Genomic DNA, 21,376 nt, shown 5'->3' on the forward strand with positions numbered 1-21,376 from the left:
CATGGATTGGATTTGTTTTTCATGCATAACCCATAGCTACTTTAACAGAATGGGATCTGGGGAACTATTTGAGGAGTATGGCAGAACACATTACACAACGATAACAGGCTGTTACCATAAAAGGGGTGATATTTTTTTTTCTTAAAATTAACTGGTGACAAAAAAATTAAATAGATTTGTAAATTAGGTATATATACTACCATTCAAAAGTTTGGGGTCACCCAAACAATTTTGTGTTTTCCATGAAAAGTCACACTTCTTCACCACCATACGTTGTGAAATGAATAGAAAATAGAGTCAAGACATTGACAAGGTTAGAAATAATGATTTGTATTTGAAATAACATTGTTTTTACATCAAACTTTGCTTTCGTCAAAGAATCCTCCTTTTGCAGCAATTCCAGCATTGCACACCTTTGGCATTCTAGCTATTAATCTGTTGAGGTAAGCTGGAGAAATTGCCCCCCACGCTTCTAGAAGCAGCTCCCACAAGTTGGATTGGTTGGATGGGCACTTCTGGCGAACCATACGGTCAAGCTGCTCCCACAACAGCTCAATGGGGTTCAGATCTGGTGACTGCGCTGGCCACTCCATTACCTATGATAGAATACCAGCTGCTGCTTCTGCTGTATATAGTTCTTGCACAATTTGGAGGTGTGTTTAGGGTCATTGTCCTGTTGTAGGATGAAATTGGCTCCAACCAAGCGCTGTCCACTGGGTATGGCATGGTGGTGCAGAGGGATAGCCTTCCTTATTCAGAATCCCTTTTACCCTGTACAAATCTCCCACCTTACCAGCACCAAAGCAACCCCAGACCATCACATTACCTCCACCATGCTTATCAGATGGCGTCAGGCATTCTTCCAGCATCTTTTCATTTGTTCTGCGTCTCACAAACGTTCTTCTTTGTGATCCAAACACCTCAAACTTGGATTCATCTGTCCACAACACTTTTTTCCAGTCTTCCTCTGTCCAATGTCTGAGTTCTTTTGCCCATCTTAATCTTTTTCTTTTATTGGCCAGTCTCAGATATGGCTTTTTCTTTGCCACTCTGCCTTGAAGCCCAAAATCCCGCAGCCGCCTCTTCACTGTAGATGTTGACACTGGTGTTTTGCATGTACTATTTAATGAAGATGCCAGTTGGGGACTTGTGAGGCGTCTGTTTCTCAAACTAGAGACTCTAATGTGCTTATCTTCTTGCTTAGTTGTGCAACGCCGCCTCCCACTTCTTTTTCTTCTCTGGTTAGAGCCTGTTTGTGTTGTCCTCTGAAGGGAGTAGTACACACCGTTGTAGGAAAAGAATAAACTGCAGGACATATAGCAGTTGATAAGTACTGGAATATGTTTAAAAAGAATGAAATTACATGCAGATGCTCAGGCAACTGGTTTAAATAAAGTCCCAATGACCTTGTCAGCAATTGACAGGGGTGTAATACGGGACAAAATTTCATGGTCAGCTTCAATATGTAAGTAATGACTATTGTCAAGGGGGTGACAGATTCTCTTTAAATCCTCTAAACAGTTTGAAAATTATATTTTAAAAAATGCTATACAAATTCTAAAAGATTTGATATGGCTGTTACAGGCTAATAAACACTTTTTTTCCAGACGGCATGAGATGGAGCTATTTCTATGAGAAGTTTTTGATTAATCTGAGACGTAAACTGCAGGAAAGATCTGCCGAGAGCGCAAAGTAGAAATGAAGTATTTTGACTTGCAAATGATGAACCATTTAATTGTTCCAAAATAGCTCCCCATAATTAGGTTACCATCATGGAATCCATCATAGTTCTTTGTAGATGATCGCAGCATTAATCACGGCTCTGACATACGAGGAGAAGGTGTGTCCATTCATCATATGACAACCTATAGATGTGCTCTTTTCTTCCATCCCTACTCTCTATTAGGGTGCCTTCACACACACCGGATCTGCAGCAGATCCGCAGCAGATTTGATGATGCAGATTTGAAGCTGTTTTCAGTTATTTAGATCAAATCAACTGCGGAACTGCAGCAGAAAATCCGCAGCAATACAGTGTGTGTGAAGCTACCCTTAGGGTATGTTCACACTTATTGGATCCGCAGCAGATTTCATTTAAATAACTGAACACAGCATCAAATCTGCACCATCAAATCTGCTGCAGATCTGCCGAGGATCCTGTAGGTGTGAACGCACCCTTAGGGAGATTTATCAAACATGGTGTAAAGTGAAACTGGCTCAGTTGCCCCTAGCAACCAATCAGATTCCACCTTTCATTCCTCACAGACTCTTTGGAAAATGAAAGGTGGAATCTGATTGGTTGCTAGGGGCAACTGAGCCAGTTTCACTTTACACCAGGTTTGATAAATATCCCCCATAGTATAGTGTACTAATGGGATCTCATTCTAATACAAGGTATTATGAACTATAGAAATAGGCCATACTGTTACTATGGGGACCCACCCTAATACAAGGTATTATGAACTATAGAGATAGACCATACAGTTACTATGGGGACCCACCCTAATACAAGGTATTATAAACTATAGGAATATACTACAGTGTTCCAATGGGATCATATCCTAGTACAAGGTATTGTAAACTATAGACATAAACCATACTGTTATTATGGGGTCATATCCTAATACAAGGTATCATAAACTATAGGGATGTACTTTAGTGTTCCAATGAGGGCCTATCCTAACATCCTAATACAAGGTATCATAAACTAAAGTGATAGACTATACTGTTATGATGGAGTCCCACCCCAATACAAGGTATTATAAACTGTAGAGAAAGAATATACCATTACTATGGGGTCCCCCTTTGTTTCCGTGGGAGGTAAGAAACCTTAAAGGAGAAGTCCGGCAGATTGTAAAAACTGGCAGCAGGCAGGGGGGCAATTATAAGTACACACTTACCTCTCTCTGTGCCCGTGGGGAGTGGTGGGACCAGCCTCGGGACCCCCTGCTTGAAGGCACTTTCCACTAAGTTTTGATGACGTCACAACTCGGGAAGGCCTATCCCAGCTGATGGACTGGCCGCTCAGCCAATCAGTGACTGGAGCGCCGTCCCACCCCATTCACTTACTTGCTGAGCGGCCAGTCCATCAGCCGGGTCGTGGAGTGGTCAGTCCTGATGCTCACTGTGGCATAGGGAGCGGTAAGTTAGTATCTGTAATCAATTTCCCTCCTGCCCCTGTCGGCTTTTATAATCCCCTGGACTTCTCCTTTAAAGGGGTTGTCCAGTGCTACAAAATCATGGCCAATTTTCCCCCTCTCTTGTCTCCAGCTCAGGTGTGATTTGCAATTAATTTGGAGACAAGAGAGGGGGAAAAGTGGCCATGTTTTTGTAGCGCTGGATAACCCCTTTAAGAATCCTTTCTTCATAGGCCCTACAAAATTAACAAACAAGAGTTTAGACAATTGACTAGAGGATCATGGGAAAAGATAGAAAAGGCAAGATGTCTCAGATGTTAGTGGTATAATAGTGTAAGGGAGTCTCATGTATGTTTGGTGTAGTTTCCTCAGCTTGCTTGTAAAAAGTGGAAACATTTAGAAAAACGTATTTCTTAAGCTGACTGGTTGACACATCTGCTATTGTGCCCCATTCACACATTGACAGTTTTCTATTCAGGGTGGCTTCTATCCAAATGAGGTTTTACTTTAAAGTGGTTTTCCGGTGAAAAACTTTTTCTTTCAAATCAACAGTTTTCAGAAAGTTATATAGATTTGTAATTTACTTTTACAAAAAAATCTCAAGTCCTCCCATACTCATCAGCTGCTTTATGTCCTGCAGGAAGTGGTGTATTCTTTCCAGTCTGACACAGTGCTCTCTGCTGCCACCTCTGTCCATGTCAGCAACTGTCCAGAGCAGTAGCAAATCCCCATAGAAAACCTTTCCTGCTCTGGACAGTTCCTAACATGGACAGAGGTGGCAGCAGAGAGCACCGTGTCGGACTGTAAAGAATATGACACTTCCTGCAGGACAAACAGCAGCTGATAAATATAGGCGGGCTCGAGATTTTTAAATAGAAGTAAATTATGAATCTATGTAACTTTCTGACACCTGTTGATTTTAAAGAAAAAGATTTTCGCTGGACAACCCCTACGGGACTCTGCTTTATGTACTCCCCTGATGATAAATAGAAAATTGTTTTCTATTAAATAGATTTTTTTTTTTTTTTTTTATAACCGTATTTAGTATATAAAAAAAAAAAGCCGAAAACTAATTAATATAAAAGCTTTATATATGAGCTCAATATATGAGAATGTCAGAGTGTCCATGGCGGGAAGACGGTAATCCAGAAAAAAAACGCTGTCGCCCACATTGTAAATTGCAATAGCCTGTCCAAACAGTGGGGGGAAAGCAGGTTGTGCGCTTCTCCAGCACATCAGTTATATAAAGCCTTCAACATTATTCTCAGAACTAAGTTGTTTTTAGTTTTTAGCATGTCCAGATTTTCAGGTCACTGCCTAATATGTGATGCAGACGCAGAAGAAGTTTCGGGCAGAGACTTTAGGAGGGAAGAAAAAATGAATTGTAAAAGCAAGGACTCTAATCCCTAAGAACGTCTGGAGAATGAGCAGCGTGGATTAAACCCGGAATAATGAGCGATGAGACCGCGGCCTGATCTACCATGAAGGCCTTTCATGTTGTTTATTTGACACTGGTTTAGCAGAGTCTATGTGAAGTCACTTTTTGGCATGGTAGAAACGAATGTGAGATCCTCAGAACTGGTTGGTTCGTCTTTGTATGTAACAAGTAAAAGAATATTACAGCTGATAATTACACTGCGGCCATGTTCAGGGGTTAAAAAGGTCATTTAAAGTTATAAAAAAGCGTCAGGACTGAACTGAGTTTGTGGCAGTTCTGAAAAGTGATACGAGAATTAATAATAAACGTATTCAAAACGGACATTGTAGCCTCTAAATAAGGATTATCAAACAATAAACAATATGTAAATAATTAATTTTTTTATATATCTCATACATATCTATTTACCCCTTAACCTCTTAAGGACAGAGACAATTTTCGTTTTCGTTTTTTTCTCCTTGTGTTTAAAAAGCCATAGCACTTGCATTGTTTTTACCTAGAAACCCACATGAGCCCTTATTTTTTGCGTCACTAATTGTACTTTGCAATGGCAGACTTAATTTTTGCATAAAACATGCTGCAAAACTAGAAAAAAATTATATGCGGGGTGAAATTGAAAAAAAAAACAGCACAATTCTTTTTCTTTGTTTTTTTTTTCGTTTTTACGCCGTTTGTCCTGTGGAAAAATTGATATGTTATATATGTTCCTCAAGTCGGTACGATTAAAACAATATTTAACTTGCATAACTTTTATATTATTTGGTGGCTTTTAAAAAAATAAAACCTTCTACAGAAAGAAAAAAGTTCCTTAAAATCATTCTATTATCATGCTTATAACGCGTTTATCCTTTGGTCTATGGGGCTGATTGAGGTATCATTGTTTGCGCCATGATGTGTTCTTTCTATCGGTACCTTGATTGCATATATGGGACTTTTTCAACAATTTTTATTACAAAGTTGCTGACGCGACCAAAAATGAGAAATGTTTGCACTTTGGCGGGTCTTTGCGCTTACGCCATTTACCATGTGAGATCAGGAATGTGATAAATTAATTAAAATTTACGCACGCAGCGATACCAAACATGTTTATTTATTTATTTTTATTTATAAAATGGGAAAAGGTGAGATAGGGATAGGGGTAAATTTATAGAAACACTTTTTTTTTCACTTATACATTAATTAGAAGCCCTCCTGGGGTTAGGGTTATTCCACCTGGGGGACCTCTAATACAGCTACACTGATCTCTAATAGAGATCAGTGTCGCTGTATAACACAGCACCAATCCATGAGATTGGTTCTCTATTGCTTTGGCCTGCTGCAGACCATTGCAATAGAATACCGGGTCGGGCTTCAGCGTCATAATGACCAAGGGATCCCCCTCCGCGATCGCATCGCGCAGGGGGGATCCCGCCAATAGACACCAGGGAATGCTGCAAATAACACTGTTAGATGCAATTGGCCCACTCCCGCTAAAAGCCGCGGTCCTGTGCTGCAGATAGCAGTCGGGCCCCCCTCTAAACCACTCTTGCGAATATATGCCGTACGGGTACAGCATATGTTCCTAAGAGGTTAATGTCCAGGCCTTAAAAGTCCTTACAGACTAGCTCATTTTTACTCTTTTTATTATTATTATTTATTTATTTGTTTTTTTTCTACTATTTTTTAAACTTTGAAATTTCTCTTTTTTTTTTTTTTTTTTTTTTTACTTTTTTTTTTCTTTATCCCTACACGGATTACTATTTAAAGGAAAACTATCCACAGGTTAGTAGAATCTACTGCTCTGTCCCTATTGCACAGGAGATACCGAGGAGGAAGATATGTCTTTTACCTTCCTTCGCAGCGCCATTCCCATGCAGTGAAACGTCTGCTCCAATGGTCCATCAGACTTCAGTTTCTTTGACCGCTTGCTTTAGAAGAGGACAACATACATATTTTCACAAACCATCCTGCCGTGCCAGAGAAATGATAGGCATTTTTTTAATGTTACCCATAGAAGTCTATGGAGAGAAGAGGAATGAGGAGCGGGCATGGCTGGAGAGAGGTTGAGGAAGAGAGAGTAATAATGCGTAAAACGAATGTACCATATAACTCTTGCATTTCTGCACACTTTGTTATATGCCGGCACTTCAGTACATGCACCTTGCCCATGTGTTTTTTGTAATCATCTGTTCTGATTCATTTTTGTGATTTTATTGCATTTTATATTAATTTTTGTTTGTGATCAGTAAAATTCTTTTGTGATTATATGACATCTGGGCACAGTATTTCTTTGTAGGTATATATATATTGTTTTGCTGTTGTAGCACCCAGTAGGATACCCCCACATATACCATCTATGTATTTTTGGGGTGGAATATCGGCTATTACATTTTTTGTTTGATTAATATGTTTTTTTTAGTATAAGCCTATAGATGTCTCCTAATGGTACTTTTACACGGAGTGATAATTCGCCCGATCGCACGATTAACGATTTTGAATGATCGATGTTTTTTTTATAATGATCAGCGTTTAGACGGAACGATACATCGTACTGAAAAATCGTTTTGCAATTGTTTTGCGATCGCTTAAGCCTATCTCACACATAGGTGAAATCGTTGAAAGACTGTTTACACTGAACGATCTGCGAATTTTTTGCGAAAGATCAACGATCATTTGAGAACATGTTGAAAGATCAAAATGAACGATTTCTCGCTCGTCGCTTGATCGTTCGATGCGTTTACACGTACGATTATCGTTCGAATTCGATCGGTATCGTGCAAATTCGAACGATAAATCGTTCCGTGTAAAAGGACCATTAGGCTTTCACCAGTCAGGGGTTGTTGTTCAGTCAATATTCAGTGCACCTGGTCCAGTGCATGTAAGTGTCAATGTAGACAGCATCCAGTGGACATAGCTATCCTCTGTGGCAGCCCATACCCCTCCCAGGTCCCTGGTAGTGTTGGGCAAGCATGCTCGGTTGAGCATACTGCATGATCGAGCATCAGGATGCTCAATTGGGTTAAGATGGCCATACAACTTCAAAAACTAACAGCCAAACGATCGCTCAAGGCCCTATTCCACGGAACGATTATCGTTCATAAACTCGCTCCAACGACCGCTCGTTAACGGTCACTAAACAATTTTTTTTTAGCGAACGATAACACATAACACACATGGGAACGTGAACGATATATGAACTGTAACAATTATTTTGGGGTCGTTACATGGTCGTTTAAAACATTCGCCAGGTGATCATGACCATACGACACACCTACTTTTCTTAAACCTTTTTACGAACGACTGAAAGATTTCTAATTTTAGGAACCGATTAGCGAATTATCTTTCAAAGACCAACGATTTTTTTTTCGTAATGCTGAAAAACCATTTTGAACGACAATATAACGATTTTGTTAACGAGCGGTTGTTGGAGCGAGTTTATGAACAATAATCGTTCTGTGGAATAGGGCCTTCAGCCGTCAGCTATATCGCCCACCCACCGCAGTATCTTGTTCGTTCTAAGTTTTGAATTTTTGGTCCCTTAACCCTTTGAGGACCAGGCCCAAAATGATCCAGTGGACCGCGCAAATTTTGATCTTAGTGTTTTCGTTTTTCCCTCCTCCCCTTCTAAGAGCTCTAGCACTTTCAGTTTTCTATCTACAAGCCATGTAAGGGCTTGTTTTTTACAGGAATAGTTGTACTTTGTAATGGTTTCTTTCATTTTACCATAACATGTACGACGGAATCCCAAATATATTATTTATGAAAATATAAATAGGTGAAATCGTATTTGGCAATTATTAATAAAATGGGCCTATTGTGACGCCTATAACGGTTTTAGTTTTTCACCTACAGGGCTGTATGTGGTGTCATTTGTCATTGATCTCTAGTTTTTATTAATACCATATTTGTGAAAATCGGACGTTTTGATCACTTTTTATAAAAATTTTTTTATATATAATGTAACATAAAATCGGTAATCTGCGCACTTATAACTATGGGAAGACCTGAGATTTTTTAATAGAAGTAAAATACAAATCTATATAACTTTCTGACACCAGTTCATTTGAAAGAAAAAGATTTTCGTGAGTACCCTTTTAATCCCGCCAGCCTCTGTGTCATACAGGAAGTCTATGGGAGGGCTCGTGCCTCCTCTCTCCACGTGGAAGACTTGACATGTCAATTCTTCTAAGCTGAGAGGTGCGGAGAGAGGAGGCACAAGCCCTCTCATAGACTGCCTGTATTACACGGAGGCTGGCGGGATTCCACCAGTTTTACTCCATGTGAACTGTCCCTTACAGTCAGAAAAACTGAAGCCTTAACAAGAGCCATGTTCCGAGGCCTTACCCAGATTTAGGGATACAAATCATTGTCATGAACCGAAACATATCACCTGTATTACAGAGAATTCTCTCCGAAGACTTTTACTGCCTGTTTATGAGATAATAGTTACATGGCAAGGTGAATAATAAAGGGATCGTGCATTCAGGATTTTCTTTTCATAATGTTACCGCAGTTCAGTGAGATAATGGAAATCTGACAACATGTATTTATAGTCTAAACTCAGATTATGGCTTTCTTATGCTGTTGATGTCTAATCCATAAAATTCATTTCATTACGTTGTTTTGAAGTATAATGATAAAGACCTTCTGTTTACTGTGCAGAAGAGGAAAGTGCCGGAGAAATTAGTGAGCATTATGTCGATTACACCGGCGAAGGAAGACGAAAAAGAATTTGTGATAATTTACAAGGGCATGGCAATTACAACGGAGTGGAAGTTCTCTGCGGTTACCAACACTCTGATACTCAATAATATGAGCTGATTTCTCCTACGTCAGAATAATAATCGGAGAAAGATTGTCTTAAAAACTTTTTTTTATAAGCAAACTTTTTAAAATTATTCTTCGTATGTAGTGTTAAGCAGACTTGCAGAACTGTTCAAGTTTAGCAATGTTCTCCGAACCTGATAGCTTGGTATTTGACTTCTTGTGTCTGTAAAAGTTGGATGCCACCCTAGGGAGTCCTAGAGAACATGGATACATTCTAAGGCCTTGATTACATGTCTCATAAAATTGTAAGTGGACCTGCAACCACAGACGATTTTGGGTACCATTAAATCCTATGTGTGAATTCATACCATCATTGCCGTGATCGTTGACATGAAAAAACAGGACAGGTCATAGTGCAGATCACGACACGGATGCCTCTCCCCACTCCTATTACCACTCCCGTCTCTCCCTTACTCCTATTACCACTCCCGTCTCTCCCCCACTCCTGTCACCCTCTCCTATCTCCCCAGCTCCTGTCACCCGCTCCTATTTCCCCGGCTCCTTTCACCGCTCCCGTCTCTCCCCCGTTCCTGTCACCCGCTCCCATCTCCCCAGCTCCTGTCACCCGCTCCCATCTCCCCAGCTCCTGTCATCCGCTCCTATCTGCCCCGCTCCTGTCACTCGCTCCTATCTCCCCCACTCCTGTCACCACTCCCGTCTCTCACCGCTCCTATATCCCCTGCTCCCGTCTCTGCTACTGTCTCTCCCTCGCTCCCGTCACTGCTACTGTCTCTCCCCCGCTCCTGTCACCATCTCCTATCTCCCCCACTCCTGTCACCCTCTACCGTCTCCCCAGTTCTTGTCACCAGCTCCTGTCTCGCCCACTCCTGTCACCGCTCCCATCTCTCCCCCACTCCTGTCACCTGCTCCCACCTCCCCGGCTTCTGTCTCTCACCACTCCCGTCTCTCACCGCTCCCATCTCTCACCACTCCTGTCTCTCACCGATTCCATCTCCCCTGCTCCCGTCACTGCTCCCGTCTCTCCCCACTCGTGTCAGCCCCCACTCTGCCCCTGGACAATACCGGCACTTCCTGACCCCCAACCCAGCGCATCCATACAAATGCAGTCAACAGACTGTTTTTCATGGAGCAGACAAAATCATGCTCCATGAAAAACACTGGACATGTGAATGATGCCATAGGCTGTATTCATGGTTTCCTGGCAGCCCTAGGGTGGCATCCAAGTTCTTCAGATGCCGGGAGTGAAATGGTGAGCATTTGGGTTCGTAAAATATTGCTGAACCTGAGCAGTTTTGCAAGTCCGCTCAACACTATTCATTTGCTTAAGACATTGTTTCCCAACCAAGTTATATGGAACCCTAAGATTTCATTAAACTTAGTCAAGGCTCCTTATGACAAAGCAGCGGTAGAAACAGATGACAAACTAAGTCTCCGCTATAAACAGAAAACATGGCGCATTTCCGTATCTGTTGCATAATTCACTCTTGGCGCATGACAGATCCCATTGACTTATAATGGGGTCCATCAGGTTTGGCTGAATTGTCTGTCATATTTGTAAGAAAAATAGTTTTGCATTCAGGTCTATTGTTCCCATAAAAAATGATGGAATCCACAACACAGATGTAAACATAACCTTATATCAACCTGCTCACAGAGGTTTGGTAAAACAGTCAACACATCTCAGCCAGAATAGTGCTAAGAAAGAATAATAGAAGGCTTCACTTGTTCTAATGCCAAGCTTCTTTGAGCTAAAAATAAAGGTTGTACTAGATGGTTCTGTAAACAAGCACCAATCTCCAAGATAGGCAATTGTTTCCAGACCCTAGTACACAGCTTGATACTTGTGCAGCCAGGGCTACACGAATAATCACTATTTTGTTCATTTGGCCCCAGCATTAACCAGTCATTGGCTGCACGTCTCTTATTACATGGGGAGATGTACGGATGATGGCAGATTATTTTTTTGACATGTCAAAAGTGAGTGATCAATTATCGGCTAATAACCAACCCATTTAATAGGACCAAAGCTCCAAAAGCTACTACAAAGTCTTCCTAAAAAGATTCTTCAAATAAAATGTCTTTGTCACTTATCCACAAGATAGGGGACAAATAAGACATTGTGAGGGGTCATACCCCCATACTCCCCGTAATCTCTAGATTGGAGCCTGGCTTTTTTGTTTTGAATAGACGCAGGTCGCCACATGACCGGTAGCTCCAATAATTCTCTATAGAGCAGTCGGAAAGTACAGCACTTGTCTCTTTCCAATGGCTCCTTAGAGAATGAACAGAGCTGGAGAGAACCGAGTACAGCACTCGGCTTCTGGCGGGTCCATGAAGAAAATAAATAGATCTGGGGGTCACGTGTCATACCCGCAGCTGTGTTCAAAACAAAAGAGCCGGGGGTCGATCTGGAGATCTCCGAGGGTACGAAGGTTGGAAACCCTGCGATCTCTTAATTTTCCCCTATCCTGTGGCTAGAGGACAAGTAGATTTTAATCTGAGAACCTCTTTAATTCAAATAAATTGTCCCTCTAACCCTATGTTATCTAGGGGAAAACTACATTGTAAGTGCTATATAAGTAACAGAAAGGATTATAGTCATATAAGGTAAGTGGTTCATAGCAGAAAAGAGTCATATTCTAACTCTTCTCCATATTACTTTATCTCTCATATGTTTACATACAGTATTTTCCAACATATTGGATGACTGGGGGTATAAGACACCCCCCCCCCTCCCAATTTTTTCCAGTTAAAATATAGAACTTGGGATATACTCGCAGTATAAGACTACCCTTCTTCCAACGCACACCAAATAAAAATTTATAAAAACATCAGATATCTTTGAGAAGATTTCCTTGGGTTAAAAAAAGTCTTATATGCTGGAAAATACAATATTTGTTTTCATATTATTTTTTTCACAAATTTCAATTTCGTCAGATAGATCAACAGAAAAATCCAACCTTCTCCTAAACTCCTAGTATCTAAAAAAGTCTAATTGTTCTCAATGACACTTAACATCCAAGAGAACATATTCTGACTAATACCTGGGCAATAATTGCTCATAGACAGGAAGATGAATGTGGAAAAGGTTGCGTGCCGCAGTAACTTCCCCAGATAACAAACATGGCCGGATGAAGGTGCATTTCTATCAATTTAACATCAAACAAGACGCTGGTTGATTTACCGTACAAGGCCGTGAACTGATCCTCTCATTATGAAATCTCAATCTAATTTGAATTCATTTAAATAAGGACCTTTCTCACCGCCACAAAACTCTGCACTTTCCCGTTACTTAAAATGATGAACTGTAAATTGATTTGTACAATTTAGTTTTTTAATTAATGCCCAAGGGACCAAGCATTTCTGCGGAATCTGTCGATAGAAAATATTCGTAAAGTTTTCATCAACTACCCCCCCCCCCCCACGCCATGAGAATATTTCGTCCTTCTAGAAGATTTGACTGAGATTTATTTGGACAACAAGAAGAAATCATTTTAAAGGGGTAATCTAGAGAAGAAAAAAAAAGAGTTTTTAAATCAACTGGCAGAAAGTTATACAGATTTGTAAATTGCTTCTATTTAAAGGGGAACTATCCGCACGTTAGATGAATCCTATCAAGCAGGGGACTCCAAGGAGGAAGGGATGTCTCTTACCTTCGTCCTCAAGGCCGTTCCAGTGCAGTTAGTTGTTTACTCCACGGTCCGATAAGCCCATTAGGAGCACTGCCCCACCCCCATAGTGCTGGACTTCCCCTGGACGGCCGCCCCTTTTTAGTGATAATCAATGTAGTAGGTCGTCCTGGGGCAGACCGGATGATCAATATGGGGGTAGGCAGTGCTTCTTATTGTCTTACTGGACCATGAAGCAAATGACAAACGGCACTGGAACGGTGCTGAGGAGGAAGGTAAGAGACACGCCTTCATCCTTGGCGTCTTCTGCACAATACGGGGCTATCAACAGGTTAGATTAGTCTAACCTGCTGATTTTTCCCCTTTAAAAATCTCAAGTCTTCCATTACTTATCAGCTGCTGTATATCCTGCATGTGTATTCTTTCGAGTCTGACAGCGCTCTCTGCTGCCACCTCTGTCCATGTCAGGAACTGTCCAAAGCAGTAGCAAATTCCCATAGAAAAACTTTCCTGATCTGAACAATTTATGGACATGAGGTGGTAGCAGAGAGCACTGTGTCAGACCGGAAAAAAATACACCTCTTCCTGCAGAAATCTTGATATTTGGAAATAAAAGCAATTTACCAATCTGTATAACTTTCTGCAAACAGTTAATCTAAAAATACATTATATAGATTTTTTCCTGTGAAGTACCCCTTTAAAGACGCATATAATAAAATTTCATTTGTATTAGACATAGTGTACAATATTGCCCCTCTGCTCCTGTTCAAATGAACGCTCTGTTCAAGTTTCTTCTCGTATTCCAAAGACATACAGATATTACATACTGATGAGTGGTGACAAGCTATGTACAGCGCTGCAGAAGAAGTTGTTGCTATAGAAAATACTTTTAGATTTTTGCCACTTGTTTTGCTGTCTACTGCCATGGACCTTTGAAAACAGAATATCCGTACTCAATGAAGTTATGTAACAAAGGAACAGGTGTGGACTTAACCATTTACTCAACCTGGGTGGCTTCAAGCCCTATTCAGGAGAGTAGTCTCAGTCTCCCTCCTAGGTTTTTACCCTTCATCCAGGATACAGAAGCCAGATTTCTGCTGCTATAGGGTACCAGTTCTCATCCCAAGAGTGGTCCCATTGCACTAAATGGCTGGTCCAGTTCACCACAGGAAATTTGTACAAGGCACCTAAGGGCCAGGCATGGCCAGTTGCATCATAGGTGTAGGTCATGGGCTCAAGGCAAGGTTAGGAACAGGCAGAAGAGTTTTGCAACTAATGCTGCGTTTATACGAAGCAGTCCTTCAACATTTAAATACGGGTGGCCAAAGAAGTTGGATGTAGTTCTAGGAAGTCTAGGAATTTTTGCTAGGACTGCTTCCAACTCCAGCCACTGGAATTCGAACAATTGGACTCTCTCTAATTTGGAGTAAGAGTTATTTATTTCCCCTTCATATTCTAAACCTGCTCTCTATAGTCAGCAGAGCTAAGAATGCTGGGACATGAAGATCATGTCAAAAACACCAAGTTACTGCCATAGTGCCCAAGTCTATATTACTGACCAGTGTACACTCAATGGCATTGGGGTAAATCCAAGATAGTACCTTCCCGATAGGAAATAACGTATGTTACTAAATTTACAGTAGGCTATTTTAGTCCAATCCTATTTCAACCACATCTACATTGTAACCAGTCAAAATGGAGATTTTTCTCAAGATTTTTTTTCTCTTTTTTTTTTTTCTACAAACCCTTCTCGTAGAAAATACCAACAGCTGCACTCTCCCACAATAAAAGCACCAGCATAAGACGCTCTCAATGAGGTCAGTTCTAACAGATATATTGATCTCTGGATCAAAGCATTACAGGCACAATAGAGTTGTGAAGATACTGTAATACAAAGGAGGCCAGCGTTGAATTCATTCCACTCAACTTCCCTCCGCAATATCTTAAAAAAATCACCCGTTCCTGCTGTTTTATCGGTAGGAAAAGTATTAGAACTATTTTGTTTTGATACTTTCATCCTATAGTGTAATTGACTTCAATCCAACTAGATACCTGATTGAATGCTTCTCTGTAGCTTTGTTTCAGTGTCTTTGAGGTTCTCTTAGCGGCTGAACTTCCTATGGACCATCTGCATGGCCATTTTTTTATCTGACTTTTGTTTGAACTTTGAAAGTTTTAAACTTTGATCGCATCTTCAGTGTTATTGCTGGACGTCACAGGTATAAGTCAGTATCCTGCGGTATACAACAGCGGGTGCATCCACTATCACGGCCCAGACATTGTCGGCTAGTAACTGCATTTGGGCTTGTACACATTTATTTAGCCAGACTCAACAGCACAAGAGATCACGCTATGGTCAATACCATGTAAATGTATATAAAATATCTTATATAAGGGGCTTTCTGAAGAAGCTCCATTAGGTCTGGGGCCCCTGGTGTGATTTACTTTTAACGCTTCTCTCCATTCAGGCTTACTATACCTTACATACGAATGAAGAATCCATTCGTTCTTATATAAGTAGCCATGTGGCTTTCTACTAGGAGTGAATTCTGCTCCCGGTAAAGTATTGTGCCAGACAAATAAAATTACAGAATTTAAAACAATTACACAAGCTTTAGGTATGAAGAAACAGCTGTTGTCTTTTTCAATCTATTTTGGATTAGACCGAAATCCTTCCAATTTTTCCGCGAATGCTTCTTGAGTAAAAATGACATTTTGTTTATTACAGGATCCTGTTGCCTTTAGTGAGCTTCCAAATATTTAGGAAAATGCAGCTCATTGTTTGTAAGTTATTGTTCTGAAATTTTCCATTAATTAGTGTGTCTGGGCGCTAATAGTCATAGACCGCAAAACGAGTCATAAATAAGATTAAAATGGTCGTGTTTTCCTATGTAAATAATTTTACAGAACATTTGCCTAAGTTACACAAAAGAAAAAGCTGTCTACAGCATTTAAATTGGACTTGAGAGATCATTAAAAAATAGAATATGGCAAGTACCTCTAGATACTCCAGAATAGCATGTGGTGCTCTAAACTCCCATTAAAGTTAATGGGTGTTATGCAATATACTGTATGTAAAGCAGACCATTCTTCTGTTTTCCAGATTTTCCAGCCATCTCAGTTGCCATAAGTAGCTAGAATAGGTCAGAAGCCCCTGATCTCGGGATAGGTGCAAGTCCCAGAGGTGGGAATACAACTTTACAAGGTTTTCTTCAACAATACAAGGTTTTCTTAATATATTATTTTATTATGTCCTATCTAAGGGTACGATAAAATAGTGACAGAGAAGCTGAACAGAATGATGTACCACTTACATTGTTCTGTGCAGCTGATGCAGAAATATCCTCCTGAATAACATGGACAATAAGTAGTCCTCTCCATTATGTGCATTATGTGCAGCCCAGTAGTCCTGGATATTCAAGAGAAGCAGAAAACTCAACCCACTAGCTGCTGATTGGCAGCTATCTATCCATGCTGTGTATAGGTAGTTAGCTGTCAATCAGCAGCTGGAAGGCGGTGGGAGGGGTGTGGCAAGAATCCTATTCTCCTGCATATTAGAAGAACGGATGAATAGAATTATGTAACTAATACACTAATCTGTTTAGCATTTATTTCACCATGCTTCTCTCATTTAAGGCAGCATAAACCTAGTGACAGATTTCCTTTAAAATTGTAGACTGGAGTTGAAGTTGTAGCTCATGTCCATACTATAAATAACATTTTACAACTTTATGTCTTATAAGTAATGGAATAATGAGTAATAAAATATAATAATCCAATGTTTTTTTATGTTTTTAATCTTTTCAGCAGCAAGCCTAATAAAAAAACAATCTCTGAGCATAAAGTGCATGATCAAGCCTGGGCATCAGGTGTCCATACATCTGCTCCGGTTGTCATTTCAGCATGTAATAGAGAACAAACATGACATTCACTGGATATGAAAAGAAAATTGGCCGGGTTTACAGATCCCAAATTAATCGGTAGAACGGTAGATGATATGAGCAGAAATGATGTAAATGTGAGTATATGGCATCTTATACATATTACTAGTTAATATCCTCTCATATAAAATATAAAACATATAGATCTATCAATGTAAGGAAAGAAATTGGCATGAAAACATATTCTGCTATTGGCTTTACTGGATGTGATCATAAATCCTTTGTGCTGAAAAACGTTAAAAGTGTTGTAGGTATTTATTGAGTATATTTCAGTATTTATTAGCCACATATATTTATTAGCCGTATTTGGCAAATTACCGTCCGTTACGGATGATATTCGCTTGATGTAATAGCTCCTGTTAAAAGGCAATGATCAGCCGACATGCAAGATCTCAGATGATCCTTGTCTTTTAAAAATTTTAAACAATAGCGACAGTCTGCTGGCCGTTGCTCTGTGTAACAGGAGCGATGTCAGCAGACAGCTGCTACTTCCTTCCGGATGATCTAAAGATTGTCCGCGGAGCCCCTCCTGCAGCTCCCTGCGACCCCCATACTCTTACCCACTCATTGTTGGTTCATGTAATAAAACTTGCCACAAGCAGGTTGGCGCTCGCTTGCTCCTCTAGATTGGCCCGTGTAATAGAGCTTTAAGGGGCTGCTGGTCTTGACCAGAGCCTGCCACAAGGTGGGATAGACTGGCTGTGACATACGACCCCAAGGTAGCAACCCCTGGCACGACCTCCTTGGGTTAGTGGTCAGGTGAGACAAGGTACAGAGATGAGAGGCAAGAACATGGTCGGGGACAGGCAGACAGGTCAGGGCAGGAGGCAAACAGGAACAGAGTCAAGGACGTTAGCAAGGAGGTCTGGTACGCTATAATAAATTTTGTAACAAGGAATGCATTCTCTGGCAATGAGCACAATAGATCCAGCAACATGGGACAGGAAGGGGCAGTCTTTATTGGAAGGCAGGGAAATGTGGCAACCAATAATGAGGGCACTGGCCCTTTAAGACATAGCAGAGCTGGCTTTTACGCTGGCCTGAGAGAGCAAAAGCAGAGCAGAGCAGAAGAGGATACAGGGGCCGAAGGGGGGGCAAGAGGTGTGACGCAGCTGGGGAGCATGGTTAACAAGCAGGCAGGAGCATGGACTGCAAGCGGAGACCTATGGCCGCATCCACATTTTCCAGCCAGCCCCCCAATGGCTGCATCCATCTTCTCCAGGCAGATTCAAATGCTGTGTGTTCGCATTCGTGCAAACCCAAACTTACTGTGAGTTCACTCATCTCCAATGATAGGGAGTTAGTATGCCATTATCTCTACCAGAACGGAAAATAAAAAGGTAGAAAACCGCAGCACTCAAAGTAGAATAAAAAAAACATGATGTTTATTCCACCCAAAACTTGCGACGTTTCGCTCCCACACTGGGAGCTTTTTCAAGCAGTGTGGGAGCGAAACGTCGCAAGTTTTGGGTGGAATATCACATCACATTTTTTTTATTCTACTTTGAGTGCTGCGGTTTTCTACCTTTTTATATACCAAGCACTGTTGGTCCCTTGTGCTGACCGCTTGGCACCCACCTTCCTATACATTGAGGAGTGCTGCAGGACTTTCTTGCTTTATACCAGAACGGAAAGTTACCCATCCTACACAAAATGGCAAACTGCATAAAATAACACAAAGTCCATTCTATATTTATACAGTGGTGCCTTGGATTACGAGCATAATTCGTTCCGGGGCTGTGCTTGTAATCCAAATCCACTCTTAAACCAAAGCAAATTTTCCCATAAGAAATCATTGATATGCAGACAATTGGTTCCACACCCCAAATATAATAATTTATTATTCTGAATAACATGTGAAACAGATGAAAGAAACATTCAGAAACAGCAGAATATGTGATATTATAAGTTACTGTACAGTAATGGAGAGGATGGGAAACACAAGGGTGGACAGAGACTGCAGGGGGCATGAAGGAATGAGCAGGACATATGTGGGCACATACATGCAGCACTCTGTCCCGGGAGAGAGGGGTTACAGCTATGGAGAGATTACCTCCACAGTCCTGTCCCCTGATGTGAGCCCCAGCCTGAAGTGGATCTGCTATGATTTGGAAGGTAAGGGAGACTTCCTGGGTCAGAGTACTGGGCTGTAGACCACACTATGCAGACCATGCCCCTTCTCCACTCGCCCTCCAACCCAGTACAGGGAGCTCTTAAACCAAAGCAATGCTCTTAACCCTTTGAGGACCAGGCCCAAAATGACCCAGTGGACCGCGCAAATTTTGATCTTAGTGCTTTCGTTTTTCCCTCCTCCCCTTCTAAGAGCTCTAGCACTCTCAGTTTTCTATCTACAAGCCATGTAAGTGCTTGTTTTTTACAGGAATAGTTGTACTTTGTAATGGCGTCTTTCATTTTACCATAACATGTATGATGGAATTCCAAATATATTATTTATGAAGATATAAATAGGTGAAATCGTAAGAAAGAATGCAATATGGTAACGTTTGGGGGGTTCCTGTGTCTACGTTATGCACTATATGGTAACAGCGACATGATACAATTATTCTATAGGTCAGTCCGAACACAACCATATGCAGGTTACACAGATTCTCTAATGTTATATATATATTTTTTTATGAAATCCTTTTTTTTGGCAATTAAATATTAATAAAATGGGACTATTGTGACGCTTATAACGGTTTTATTTTTTCACCTATGGGGCTGTATGGGGTGTCATTTTTTCCGCCATGATCTCTAGTTTTTATTAATACCATATTTGTGAAGATCGGACGTTTTGATCACTTTTTATTGATTTTTTTTAATATATAATGTAACATAAAATCGGTAATCTGCGCACTTTTTCCCCTCTTTCCGTGTACGCCGTTTACCGGTCGCAATGACGCTTGTTATATTTTAATAGATCGGACAATTACGCACGCTACGGTATATTATATGTTTATCTATTTATTCATTTTTATATGTTTTATTTATATAATGGGAAAGGGGGGTGATTTAGACTTTTATTGGGGGAGGGGTTTTGGGGTAGTGTAATAGTGTTTTGAACTTTTTTTTTTTACACTTTTGAAGTCCCTTTGGGGGACTTGTACATAGATTAGTCTGATTTCTACACTGATGAATGCTATGCCATAGGCATAGCATTGATCAGTGTTATCGGCGATCTGCTCATTGAGCCTGCCTGTGCAGGCTTAGAGTAGCAGATCGCCGATCGGACCGCACGGAGGCAGGTGAGAGACCTCCTGCAGTCCGTTTTACTGATCGGGACCCCCGCAGTCACACTGCGGGGGTCCCGATCGGTAAGTGACAGGTGACTCCCCCTGTCACTTACACTTAAACGCCGCGGTCGCGCCGCGATCGCGGCGTTTAAGGGGTTAATGACACGCGGCAGCGCGATCGCTGCAGCGTGTCATTACCGGTGAGGTCCCGGCTGCTCACTGCAGCCGGCCCCCACCTCCTATGAAGCGCGCTCCGCTCCGGAGCGCGCTTCATAGCGGGAATAACACCCATGACGTAAGGTTACGTCATGGGTCGTCTGGGGACAGACTTCCATGACGTAACCCTACGTCCATGGTCGTCTAGGGGTTAAACCAAGTCACAATTTTGAAAAACTGTGAGCTCTTAAACCAAAACGCTCTTAAACCAAGTTACTCTTAAACCAAGGTACCACTGTATAACAAAAATCCTAGAACTACTATATGTTAACACCCTGGAGAAATCTGGAGTCAAAAGCTGCAATTTAAACCCCTCCTCGGGTTACACCAGCCCTTCGCTAAATAGATTGTATTTATTAAACATAGGAAAACTGTGCACAGTCTATGGCAGTCTAATCCGGGCTCAGTTTACTCCCCTAATTATAAGGATATTCTGACAAAATAATTGTTAAGGAAGCCCCTCTATTTGGCAAAAAGAAAAAAAAATCTTTGAAAATCACTAGCCACGGTTGAGTAGTTCACAGTAGCTTACTGATGCCTATTGTACGGCGTCCTAACCCCTTTTTACATTTGATCAGCACGATGCAAGTGACACCATTACTTTATAGTTCCTGGTAAATTAAAACACACACATACCACAAGAGGCAGAAAACATGTTATTTTGTGAGGCAATTAATAAGAAATGAACTTTAGACAGTATACGTCTCGGCTCTGTCACCTACCCTGCAATTAGGTTCCAGGGGACAATACACAAATGTTGCACATTGTAGTTTCCTCCGCGAAGGAACTTGTTAAAATTCATGAAATCTATTTGACGACTGAAAGAACTTTCTCATCAGACAGCAGTTCTGTGGGGACAGCAATGGAGGCATTATTTTTTAAACAGACTCTAACATTTTTTTTTCAATTCATTAAGAGTTTAAGCCGCTGTTCCCCTATTATTAATAGGAATATTTTTGGAATTCAGTTGTTTTTATTTCTTTTTACATTTTTGGCTGCTTTATGGCTCTGTCTGT

General features: G+C 40.9%; 1 long non-coding RNA gene across 1 annotated transcript in view; it reads left to right on the forward strand.

Moving 5' to 3' along the window:
* The window catches only part of LOC138784825 (uncharacterized), a 60,856-nt gene extending 44,699 nt beyond the window's left edge, over positions 1 to 16,157 (forward strand). The window contains exon 3 of the long non-coding RNA XR_011361954.1: positions 16,074 to 16,157. This is a non-coding gene — a long non-coding RNA (uncharacterized lncRNA). The remainder of the gene's footprint in view (positions 1 to 16,073) is intronic.
* The last annotated feature ends 5,219 nt before the right edge of the window (positions 16,158 to 21,376 follow it).

Source organism: Dendropsophus ebraccatus, chromosome 2, assembly GCF_027789765.1.
Source record: "Dendropsophus ebraccatus isolate aDenEbr1 chromosome 2, aDenEbr1.pat, whole genome shotgun sequence".
In the NCBI taxonomy this organism is placed as follows: domain Eukaryota; kingdom Metazoa; phylum Chordata; class Amphibia; order Anura; family Hylidae; genus Dendropsophus; species Dendropsophus ebraccatus.